The sequence below is a fragment of the Amia ocellicauda genome, chromosome 4 (assembly GCF_036373705.1).
Source record: "Amia ocellicauda isolate fAmiCal2 chromosome 4, fAmiCal2.hap1, whole genome shotgun sequence".
In the NCBI taxonomy this organism is placed as follows: Eukaryota; Metazoa; Chordata; class Actinopteri; order Amiiformes; family Amiidae; genus Amia; species Amia ocellicauda.
In genome coordinates this window covers 41,605,586-41,618,105 of record NC_089853.1, presented here as the reverse complement: position 1 = coordinate 41,618,105, position 12,520 = coordinate 41,605,586, and positions in this window count along the sequence as shown.

Here is a 12,520-nt window from a genome sequence, read left to right as displayed (position 1 = left end):
CTTCCATCACAGCGGAAAATAACCCCCAGGTTTTATGGCTCTGAGCTATTTTTCTCCAATGAATCCACAGTCAATGGATTGGAGTTATTCTTGCCGTTTAGGTTGTGACTTACTATTGCGCAGGACAAGTTGAAACCTGCAGGGCATTTTTAAAAGCATTAAGGTGAATGGGTTTGTTCTGTAGAAAATATTATCGGTGCCAAAACTCGGTTAAGTGCACCGCTTAAAAGTAGAACACAAAGGGATCATTTTGTTTGATTTCATGTTTTCACAGAAGAGTCTTGTTCGAGGAAAGCTGGTTCTGTCCAGGTAGAGTGTTTACAGAAGCCATTACCTGTCCAGATTGAGTTGTTCTTTTCCACACGACCCTGCTGTCATTTAGAAGAAAATCTCAGCTAAAGATTGAATATGCAGCTTCAATGCTTCTGCATACGATTTAAAAAGTTGATTTCTTTAAAGCCCTCTCTCCCCTTGTGAACAGGACTCAATAATTTATCGAAGGGTGATTCACCTCAGGGTGGAGATGCACGTGGTGTATTAGATCACTCCTGACACAGAACAGGGAAAGCATGGAAGTATCCCTTAATACTTTTTTTTAAAATTTATTTTTCGTAAAATAAACTGTTTTGCCTGACTCCGACAGGAAATCTTTCTGCTCGGGACAGCGCGTGCTTGCAATGGGACCGGAAGCCAAACACCAGGGGCCTCATACAGTTATAAGCAAGTATTATTGTTCTTTCTCTTTCTTTTCTTTTTTCTAGACCCATAGAAGGCCTAACAGCCCACCATGGTAACAAATGGTGACAGTGATAACACACCTTCCCAGTTGCCTTTCCTACGTCTCAGCTATGTGGTTAGGCCCTCTCTCCGCGCTGCCTGTCAGGATTATGAATGCCTTCCTGCCACTTTCTGAGAAACTAACGCACTGCCGTTCTGAGAGCTGGGGTGCAGTCGGGGCCCTGGCACTTCCTGTTGTATTTCAACACCTTTTCAAACTTTCCAAGGCAGCTGTCTAATCTGGCCAGGACAGGCAGCGAGCTGTGGGGGGGGGCAAGCGTCTCGGCAGGGCCCATGCCATAGTAACTGTTGGGCCTTGCGGTCGAAAGCACAGCTGAGCTTTCTGTCTCCAGTTGCAGGACACACATGGGCTACTCTGCCCTGGGCTCTTTTATGGCCTTAAGACGAATGGCACCACTGACACCAGTTTCCATTTCAGATTAGGCTGGTGATTATTGGTGTCTCCCATGTGTCAGTTCAATGTTCTGTTGCGGGTGTGTTTTTTTTTTTTCGGTGGTGGGGTCGAAGTCAGCCCTCTCCTGATCCTATTCTCGGTTTCCAAGCCTGGCTCTGAGCAGGACAGCCAATCCACCATCCACGCCATTGTGAGTGTTGACCCATCAATGTATGGGTTTCCAAAAACCATGCATTTTTAATTGGCTCATGAAAGTATACAAAGATAAGACGCATGCACCTTTTTGAAGGAAGGATTGTACTGGATATGATTGGAGGAGGGAGGGAGTGGGGGGGAATATGAACTCCCAACCTGTGACTCTGACCTCAAACGGTGTTTTGGTTTCAGAAGCGCTCTTGATTACATCTCAAACATAAATCCTCTGCTCTGTAATAACGAGGAGCTAACCATCTTTGAAACCTGGCAAACACCTCAGGCAGGAGACAACTTGCATCTATTTTCTTGCCTGTCTCTGCGTTAACTCTTCCACAGGACAGCAGGCATGTGTGAGTGCTGTGGAGCAATTCAAAGTCCAGTTGAAAGAGAGATACTCATGGATACACTAGGAGAATGTGTAAACTGTCTTCACAATATCTTGTGAATTGCATTTCCTCATCACACTTCACTGCTGGGTCCTATCAGGGCAGATCAGTGGCCCTGTGCTTGACCCTTTTTCTTTTCCACTTCAGCAACCAAAACCAGTGGATGGGTGTTGCTGAGAACCAGATCACTGGAAGAGAGGGCTCCATCTAGGCCTTCTGCCACAGCCACGGCCCCTTCTAGTACTGGTGGGGATTTAGGCACCTGCTAAACATTAAGATTCCCTGAAGAACATTTAGAAGAGCTGGTGGCTGATTCAATGAAAGCCTGCTGAAGGGATGCGGTGATGAACACACACAGTGTGAAATGCATGATCTCTTGAAACGCTTGTGCAACATCAGATGTTTATCCCTAGATGACAGTGGCTTCTTGAGGTACTTTAGTTCAGCTACACCAGCCATGGGGGTTCCCTGGACTGGAGAGTACCCTCCTCCACCGAAGGGGAAGTGCACTCTCCACTGAATTGGCACCGATAAAATGAAATTCACTTCTGTTTTCGCAATTTTGTTAGGCAGGTGTGTGACTTCCCTATTAAGGGCGAAGTTTAGTTAAAAGCTCCGAATAGTGTAAAACACTTCACTGTAAAACGCAATACATCATTCTAAATTCGGTTTTCCTTGTAACTTTATTACTAGGGTGTCCAATGTCAAACCAAAAAACACTAGTCTTCAGAGGAACAGAAAAACACTATAAACATAAAAAGTTGAATTGTTTTAAGCAAATTACAAGAATCAAATGTGTTCTTTGCCATTTTTTTTTTTCATTTTTTAATTCAAATACATTTCCATATAATAGTACATGTAGATTGTGGGAAAAGATTGTGTGTAGTTTTGCAAACACTGGAAATCAAGAGGTTGCTCAAGAACACAGATATACATGCTTTGCAGCCTTCGTTTTCGTTTTTGATTTTAATCAATGAATAAATGCTCAACAGAAAATCTCCGGACTGTTAAAACCATGTCACTTCACAGAGACCCATTTGTCCTGCTGTAGAGAGGACCCTCACATCCAGCAATGGCCCTTGATAGAGCGCCCCCTTCTGTGTACTGATTGAAAAGCAAGCGTGTTTACAGTCCTGATTATAGACACAGAAATGAAAGTCTTGTGGGCAGAGACTTCATCTGCTGTGTATTTTAAACCTTGTAACTCAGTTACTGGTTGCCATGGATGTCTGGGCTGATCATGTATCCTTGGTAACCATCCTGTTTCCTTTGAGGAGCTGTTACTGGGGTCAGCCGACACCTTACCCTCGCACACCACACATATATATATATATATACACACGCGCACACACACACATATACACAAAGCGAGACAATAGACGTGGACAACATATTTTCTTACTTTAAGCCCATTTTATACCTCGGACTGTAGTAATAACTAGTCAGTAAAATAGTTTTCTTCTCTTTGAAGGCATTTGCTTACAGAACGGACAGACCTTCTTTGTCCGGTAACTGCAAATTACAGAGCCGTAATACTTTGCACAGTGTATAGTACATAATGTAAAGAGAATGTCCTATTTGGAATTGGCGCATAGCTGAGATACAGAGATAATAAAAGTCTCAGTTACAATATATACTATAATACTATATATAATAATTTATTGTATATATCATGCATAAGGTTGAGGAAGCAGATGAAGAATGACTATCCATAGACCCATTGTAGTTGGAAGCCTTTTGTGTTTTCATGCTGTAGTTCAGCTGAAATAGCACCAGAGGGCAGTAGTTAATAAAAGTTCCAGTCACATGCAGCCTGTCGTGGTAGTGACATCTCCCAGGCTTATCCTGAATGGGTGTGTCTATCTTTCAAACTCCTTTTCAGAGTGAAAAGACAGGGATACAGGTACCGATGCGGCAAACACAATCCACACACTGTCTTGGGAAGCATTGCCACTGGTAATTCTTGGAGATTCAGAAATACTAATAATTCAAACCTTAACATTCTGCACTGATCTAGGACAGACGACACACGTTTCCTGCCAGAATATTTTGTTTGAGTTTTTGTTTCCTGAGCCGGGGTGACGGTTTGCTTTTTATTGCAATTGTGTGATCTTAACATTTGAAATATATAGGAGAAAATAAACGAACACATGACAGACTGAGAGGAGATATGCGACAACATTACAGATTAGTGATATCAGTCAAAACAGTCTGGTTTTTAACAGAAAAAAAGGAAGAAAAGCATTCATATTGAAATATTTCTTATCACTGGGGTTGTCAGGGGTGCTGGCAATAAACTTGAAGCGTTTCTCCAAATAGGTTTTTCAAACCTCTTTGGCCTTTTAGGATGTTCAAATGGCTGGAAAACATGCCGTTCAAGGACTGATTCTTATAAATGATAGCTTGACTTTCAATTACATGAAGCTCTTTGAGTTCCTTCATCGAAACAGTACAGTAAACGCTTCCACAGTATAAAACAAACAAAGGCAAAACCAATGCCGAGTCAAATTTGCATTCGGAACTCAATTTAATCATGATGGGCGAAGTTTTACAATGTAGCCATGCTGCAGAAAGGGTCTCTGGAGATAATTTACCCTTTATGTGGAGAGAACAGCTATTAAATAATAATTAATTCAACAGGACATAAGAATTCAGCTGCTGTCATGCCTTGCAAAGCGTTACACGGTGTTATTGGAACCTGCTTTTTCTCCCCTTCAGCCATGGTACTAATTAATGCAATTTTATGCATTGTAATAACACAAGCAAGGCTGTATCCTCAGGGTGCTTTGACCATGAGGAGAATGCAGTGTTTTCATAAGTGTGCGTTTCTAAAAAGGTACTCCGACACAAAAGGTATGGTTTTAGCAAGGCCATATTAATGGCGAGCCGAGCCCCTTTTTTCTGTATCAGCGGGCTGGTGAAGGTGAGCTCCAGGGTCACAGAGCACTACTCGAGTTGGAGTGGAACAGACAAAGCCGGGGGGACGAGACGGCCAGGCGAGGGGCAGGTACAGCCGAGTCTCATGGGGGGAGAGATGCCTGCTCCAGTAGGATCAGCTGGGATAAAAACAATTCCCTTGCCGTGGAGACAGATCTGAGCCACTAACACTGATTATGACAATTAAAACATTGGGGGATGAAAATACTACACTTATTTATTCCTGTATATCCTACAAGCCATCGCTCTGCTGTGCAACCGGTATCAGCTGCTATCACCAGCTACACAACCCAGCCCTGCCCACTGCAGAAGATTAGATCACAGTTCATTAGCAGTTCTAGTCCTTTGTGTGTTTGTCTGTCCCTTGCACTGTATGGTCATCGTTGTGTCAAGTTTTGTCACTATTGCAGTAGTATTTCTAAACTTCTGAGTTGTTTGGATAAAGATATTAATTTTTTGATTCATTCAGTCAGAGACTTTGTGTATTCAACAAGCAGGTAATGTATATGTAAATCACAGGGGCTCTAGGGTGGCTTACCTATGTAAACCACTATGTTTGCACTTTGTTTGCACTTATGTTGTAAGTCACCCTGGATAAGGGCGTCTGCCAAGAAAAATAAATAAATAATAATAATAATAATAATAAACCAGCACATGGTGGGGAGTGACGAGAGTCATGTGACTGGGTGGACAGAGACGAGCTGCGTCACTGTTTGTCTACCTTGCTGTAGTTCAGCCACAGCTTCACTGACTCCTTTAGACCACTAGCCTGTGGAAATCAGTCCTCTCTATTGACAGGAGGTGGGGAAACTGAATTAAAATTAAAATTAAAATTAAACTGGACATGAAATTGCCTGGGCTCTGAGAATACAAATAAGCCAGTGGGAAGAAGTGTGTGCGGTTGGGTAATAAACAATGATGTCTAGAATAATAAATGGTAATTGCTTGAGTGTAATCACAGTGGTGAGAGGAATCATGGGAGAATCTGAAAGGCCATCTGTCATTAGAACAAAGGAGGGCCTAATTACCATGCGCCAGTGAAACTGTTAATTAAAAGGTTGCATAGAAAGGGTTAATTGATAGAGAGAATCGGGCAAGGGATTGACCTGGGGAGCGGTGAGTGGCAGTTATCAGCTGGGTGGAAGAGCTTTCCCTGGCTCTCCTGCACGTGCTGCCCCTGACCTCCGGGTTAAAGGAGGTCAGAGGGCATTTGAGTCAATGTGCCTGGCCAGGCTGTGGTATGCTTTTAGAAAGACCACCAGATGTACTGGATCTGCACAGACTGAACGGGGGACTGTTTCATTTGTGTTTGCAGGGCAGAGAAAACCTGACGCAGTAGGTCAGATATATTCTCAGAGCTCGCTAGACTCGCTGGCTGTCTTTCACCTCCTCTGGTTCCTTCAGTCTTATCGCCCTATTCTTCATCGGTGTCAAGCGCGGTTTGCACCCTCGTACGCCTGTCTCTTCATTCTCTCTCAGTGGGCTTCAAGTAGTTTTTTCCCGTGGTTGAAACTCCAGATTGGAAGAGATGGCCCCTGCTGTAGCGGTCTTTCAAAGATAATAAAACTTGAATAATTAAGCATGTATTTATTTCAATCAATGCATGTCTCGCTCAGAGGCAGTGAGAACCTCAGACACACGCAGCTCCGACATCAAGTACTCCAAGTACCTCATTCACAACGTTACAAAAGAGGATCTGCTTGTGGATTTTTGGCACCTACATATATTAAGTGTAATTCTAATGTTATTACAAGTTGTTTTTGTATAATGCATCTGGATATAGGTTGTATATGAAGGAAGCATGCATTCATCAAATATTTTCCCTCATTCAGCACAAATTAATTATGAATGGACATTTTTATTTAAAGTATACTGTATCCCCCCAAAATAATAATAAAAAAACACTGAATACAAAATATACACAAGGGTAAGGGTCTTTTTCATTGGTTGTTTATAAATACACTCACCTAAAGGATTATTAGGAAGACCTGTTCAATTTCTCATTAATGCAATTATCTAACCAACCAATCACATGGCAGTTGCTTCAATGCATTTAGGGGTGTGGTCCTGGTCAAGACAATCTCCTGAACTCCAAACTGAATGTCTGAATGGGAAAGAAAGGTGATTTAAGCAATTTTGAGCGTGGCATGGTTGTTGGTGCCAGACGGGCCGGTCTGAGTATTTCACAATCTGCTCAGTTACTGGGATTTTCACGCACAACCATTTCTAGGGTTTACAAAGAATGGTGTGAAAAGGGAAAAACATCCAGTATGCGGCAGTCCTGTGGGCGAAAATGCCTTGTTGATGCTAGAGGTCAGAGGAGAATGGGCCGACTGATTCAAGCTGATAGAAGAGCAACTTTGACTGAAATAACCACTCGTTACAACCGAGGTATGCAGCAAAGCATTTGTGAAGCCACAACACGTACAACCTTGAGGCGGATGGGCTACAACAGCAGAAGACCCCACCGGGTACCACTCATCTCCACTACAAATAGGAAAAAGAGGCTACAATTTGCACAAGCTCACCAAAATTGGACAGTTGAAGACTGGAAAAATGTTGCCTGGTCTGATGAGTCTCGATTTCTGTTGAGACATTCAGATGGTAGAGTCAGAATTTGGCGTAAACAGAATGAGAACATGGATCCATCATGCCTTGTTACCACTGTGCAGGCTGGTGGTGGTGGTGTAATGGTGTGGGGGATGTTTTCTTGGCACACTTTAGGCCCCTTAGTGCCAATTGGGCATCGTTTAAATGCCACGGCCTACCTGAGCATTGTTCCCTTTATGACCACCATGTACCCATCCTCTGATGGCTACTTCCAGCAGGATAATGCACCATGTCACAAAGGTCGAATCATCTCAAATTGGTTTCTTGAACATGACAATGAGTTCACTGTACTAAACTGGCCCCCACAGTCACCAGATCTCAACCCAATAGAGCATCTTTGGGATGTGGTGGAACGGGAGCTCCGTGCCCTGGATGTGCATCCCACAAATCTCCATCAACTGCAAGATGCTATCCTATCAATATGGGCCAACATTTCTAAAGAATGCTTTCAGCACCTTGTTGAATCAATGCCACGTAGAATTAAGGCAGTTCTGAAGGCGAAAGGGGGTCAAACACAGTATTAGTATGGTGTTCCTAATAATCCTTTAGGTGAGTGTATATATATATATATATATATATATATTTAAAACAACTCAAGACAGTATCACACCTTTTCCACAAATTTCTCCATAAACACTTCAAACAAATATGACGGATACTGCACGAACATATATGGCAGATTTCCAATTCATCCATGTGGAATTGTTGACAGGCTTGAGATGGGCAGCACCAAAATATTAAAATATAAGGATTGCACCAAATGGAATTAAACAGTTGTGTTCCTGGGTTGTTTAGACCTCGGTTTTAATGTCTTCTTTCATGCTCTGTGCCCTCATCCACCACCGAGGGACCTGGGCTCAGGACGGAAAGCTGTGCACTGTTCCGTACCTAAGGTCACACCACGGGGACATAAATGTAGCATGGAGATCTTAGTGTTCACCGTGCCCAGCCTTGTCTGGTGTTACCAATGTTAAGAGATGGGAATACAAGGTGATTTGGCTGTAGGCATCATGTAGATGTTATATAAACATTAAACAGGTGGCCTGGAGGTGTTTTTGACTTTGCAAACTCCTGCTGCTTTTAACCTCAAAAAAGACAATTAATTGCTCTGGAATACACAGCAAAATCAGCTCAAAGCTAATTCTTTTTTTTCCAAATTTGCTTTCCTGAAAATGCCCTTGGTGAACGCACATGTATACCCTACATATATGCTTTTATGATTGTTATATGTTCTATTTACATACCGTGTTTTATTACTGTTCCACAGTATAACTGTAGTGACATCTCTTTGAAGACATTAAAACCTCAATTTTAGTGTAAAAAATAATTCAATGAATTTTGAAGCCCCACGAGGGAACTGTATTTCATGCACCTACAGGTATTTTCTGAAACAGTGTGCAAAATTGATAGATCATCATTAAATACCCATTATGTTTCGTGTATAGCCTTCAGACATACTAATAATTAGATATTATATTATGGATTGCTCAGTGTTTTGTGACTTTCTTTATTATTGCATTGCTCCAGTACCCAGAGACCTAGTTATAAGAGAAGACACAATCAGACCAACAAACAATCTGTCTCTAATTAACAGACAAGAGTTATCTTGCAAATAAAGTCCGCTTGAACAAGTCAGCTTTTGTATTAAAAAAACATAAAAGAGTACAGACAGATTCTACATATCATTTTATACCTGAACAACTTTACATTTACCACTCTTATACATAACACACCCATCTGTTTTGGTAAATTATACTTTCATGAAACAATATATGTGTGCGTGTGTGTGTCCATTCATATTCTTTTTTAAATAGTACTCAGCTATCTTCCCTATTTCTTTAGAATAAATATCTTTGTTTGAGGACCACCCCTCTTTGTTGCATGACTTCCATATTCCCTTTATCAGGAATGTTGTGTGAGAATATAGTGGCGCTTCACTCATTTAACCTGTAATACAGATCTGCAATGTGTATCCTAGAGATCAACCTTTACGGTTCTCCTTTCTCCAAGCGTGAAGGAGCGGTGTGTGTGCCTGTACTGCACTCACTGCCCCGTGTGTACTGAGCAGCAGTTTCAGCAGGCGTCCGCATCTATATCTGACTCGATCAGTGTGACAAAAGTGTCTCTCGTCAGCTATATTTGGGGAGCATCCTGCATATCTGCTACTGAGGGCTGCTTTACAGCAGACAGCAACAATGGCTAAAGTCATCATCTGTTTCGTGGATCCAAAGAATGATCGGTGTAGATTAAACACTGTATTGGAATTCATGTTTTGTAGTGGTTGTTGTTGTTTTTGTGTTGTTTTATTTCAAACAGGCCAACAGCATGTCTGTGAGAAGGAAACCACAGGATTGAGTGCTGATACAGATAGATTATAGAAATGCTGACGTGTTGTAAAGCTCTTCTTATAGGATGACTTATATTGGCACCTTCCTGTTAGTTTAATTTCCTGACATGGTTGACATGGTTGATGTTTTCTTCTGTGAGTCTCAGTTTTCCTTTTTGATTGTTACAAATTGTTTCAAGAAAGGCCTAGACCAAGGGCCCACTGTCAACACCCAGTCCCTTCACACACAAGCGTCTCCCAAAGGTCTCACTGACACCGCATCCATTTAGACAAGGTTAAAGCAGGAGCCGACAGAAACAGATCCTGGCAAAGCCGGGGTGTGCCAGCACTGCCCAAGGATATGTGCCGTGACTCCCCTCTGAGGAAGAATAAAACATCTTGGCACAGAAGGTCAATGTGTTTCCTTCACAAACCACTGGGAGGCTGTGAACAAAGACAGGGAAGAAAATTCTGGTTTCAAATCCCGAAGAGGAGACGCCTCGCTTAGAGAAGCACACCTGAGCCTACGTCTGGGCTGAGATGAGCCACAGCTTTTCTGTCACTTGGGGGGTTTGTTTAATTCTCCTCTCAGATAGACAAGGTAGACGGCACCTCAGGGGAGAATTCCCCCTGTAGCAGGTTTGTACCCATTGTCTTATACACACACAAACACAGCACAGGTCTCTCTGATTAAAAGCTTTCTCTGTTACAATGTACAGGGGAGGTGAAAGCTGGGATCTCCACTTTTGCAGCATGACACCAGAAGAGAAGAGAAGAGACATATATTTATAATAACGGGAAATATGTGTCTGTATACATTAAAATAATGCCATTCACATCCATATATGTGACACAAATTCCACCATGTATGACCGTTCACATGTATGTATTTGATATTCACTGTTCGGTAGTATACAAGATACATTTCCACATTTGTACCATTTCATTGCAATATAAATGAAACGCAGTCAGCCTGACTATTATATACAGACATTTGTTTTTGTTCACCATCCAGGTTTCAAGTGATGTGTGTTGCATTGTCAACATTTATGCCGTTTCAGCAGGGGGTGTTGCATATCTTGCATTAAAATCTTTAGTCAGTGAAAAGTGAAGAAGAAGAGAAAAAAAAACCTTTCCCTTCTTCACTTCCTGTCATCTATCTGAAGAGAGGGGCGATTATCAGAAGTCTGTTTATTTTTATTTTCAGGGCCAATTAGATGCCTCACCAAATTACAGTCTCTACAGAGAACCGTGCAGCTATAAGAATATCTAACCAGTATTAAATGAAATCAAAGGAAATTGCAGATGATATCATCCTCTGCCTTGCCCCTTCTGCTGCACGCGCTGCTCCTGACGTCCCCTGCGTTCAGGCTTTGACTTGGTGGTTCATATTGTGAACCAAAAGACGACCTGGTTTCACACGATTAAACTGATGGTGAAAAGGAATAACAAATGTGGACTGATTCAGTTCTAAGGCATACAGCGTGATAGGAAATTGCCATTTTTAGCGATAATGAAGTGTAAATGTGCAACCTGTAAACCACAGAGCATGCCCTATGTGTGAATCGGTGTCCAGTGAGTTTACCAGGAAATGTGCATTTAAAACCACTGCTGTGACAATTCCTCCGAAGTGGGGTGTACGGTTTACAGCCTGGGGCCCTCACCTCAGTACAACTTATTTCGTCCTTGATCTGTTTGTTTTTTAACTGCTCCGCTCGGCCTGCGATCAGACGAGCGTGCGTGTCCGGTATCTGTACGTGCAATTGTTGAACGGAACAATTGTGGGTGCTGTGCACATCGGTGTGTGTGTGCTTGTAGATGTGTGTGTCTGTGTGTGTGCCTATGCCTATGTGTGTGTGTGTGTGCGTGCGTGCCTGTGTGTGAGTGTGTCCCAGAACGAGCCCAGCTGCGAAAGACAGGATGGATGCCTCCAATAATTAGCCGCCAACAAAACCCCTTCCAGCTGACTGCCGCCATAGCAACAGATAGATCTCCTGTCCCAGCATGGGCCTGCTGCAGCGCATTAGCGAGGGAGCAGAATTAAAGCTGGGCTGGAGCCCTTCCTTGTGTAGGCTAGGGCGCTGTCCTTTTTCCCCCCATTCTCTCTTTCAAACGTCTGTCTCTTTCCGGTTGTACTAACAGCATTAGCTACTGAAGGGCTGCAGCTTTTAAAAACAGAACGTCCTGGGGTGCTTTGAGTATACAATATATATATATATATATATATATTCAACGTAGATTAAGTGAAATCTGATTCAGGACTGGAAAGAGGACGTGGTCATGGTCCCTCCTCCACCATCTGCTTAAAATGGTCAAACGCCAATTAACAACGACGGAGACATTTTCTTTAATTATGGTGTATTTCTTGGCCTCGAGCTGAAGGTTTTTTTTCATTGTGTACACCTTCACTCAAATAGCTTGAGATTCAGGAAAGGGTTTATTTATATCATTCGATTAATATAAACAGGAATACATTCAAATAAAGCATTAGACATATGTCTGCTTCTTCTACAATTCATTCAGTATACTGGAAACAATTCTCTTTATCCATGGACTAACTGTAAAAGATCATAAAGGTATATTAGATACCTTCAATAGTCAATTTGTCACATTCAAGATAAAGTTCCTTAGCTCAAGACACCATAGCTCTACAAGAAAAGTTGTTTTATTTACGTTTTATATTTGATGTAATTTTTTTAGATTGGATGTTTCTGAATGAATCGTTGAAAACCTTTACATTCATTTAGAATAGTTCCACATGACATAGAGGGAATGTTTCAAACCCGACACTCGTGATTTTTCTAGGACGATTTCGCAGCAATAGCCTGGCTATCAATTGGCTGTATCTCCAGCAGTTGCTATTTCATCAGCAGA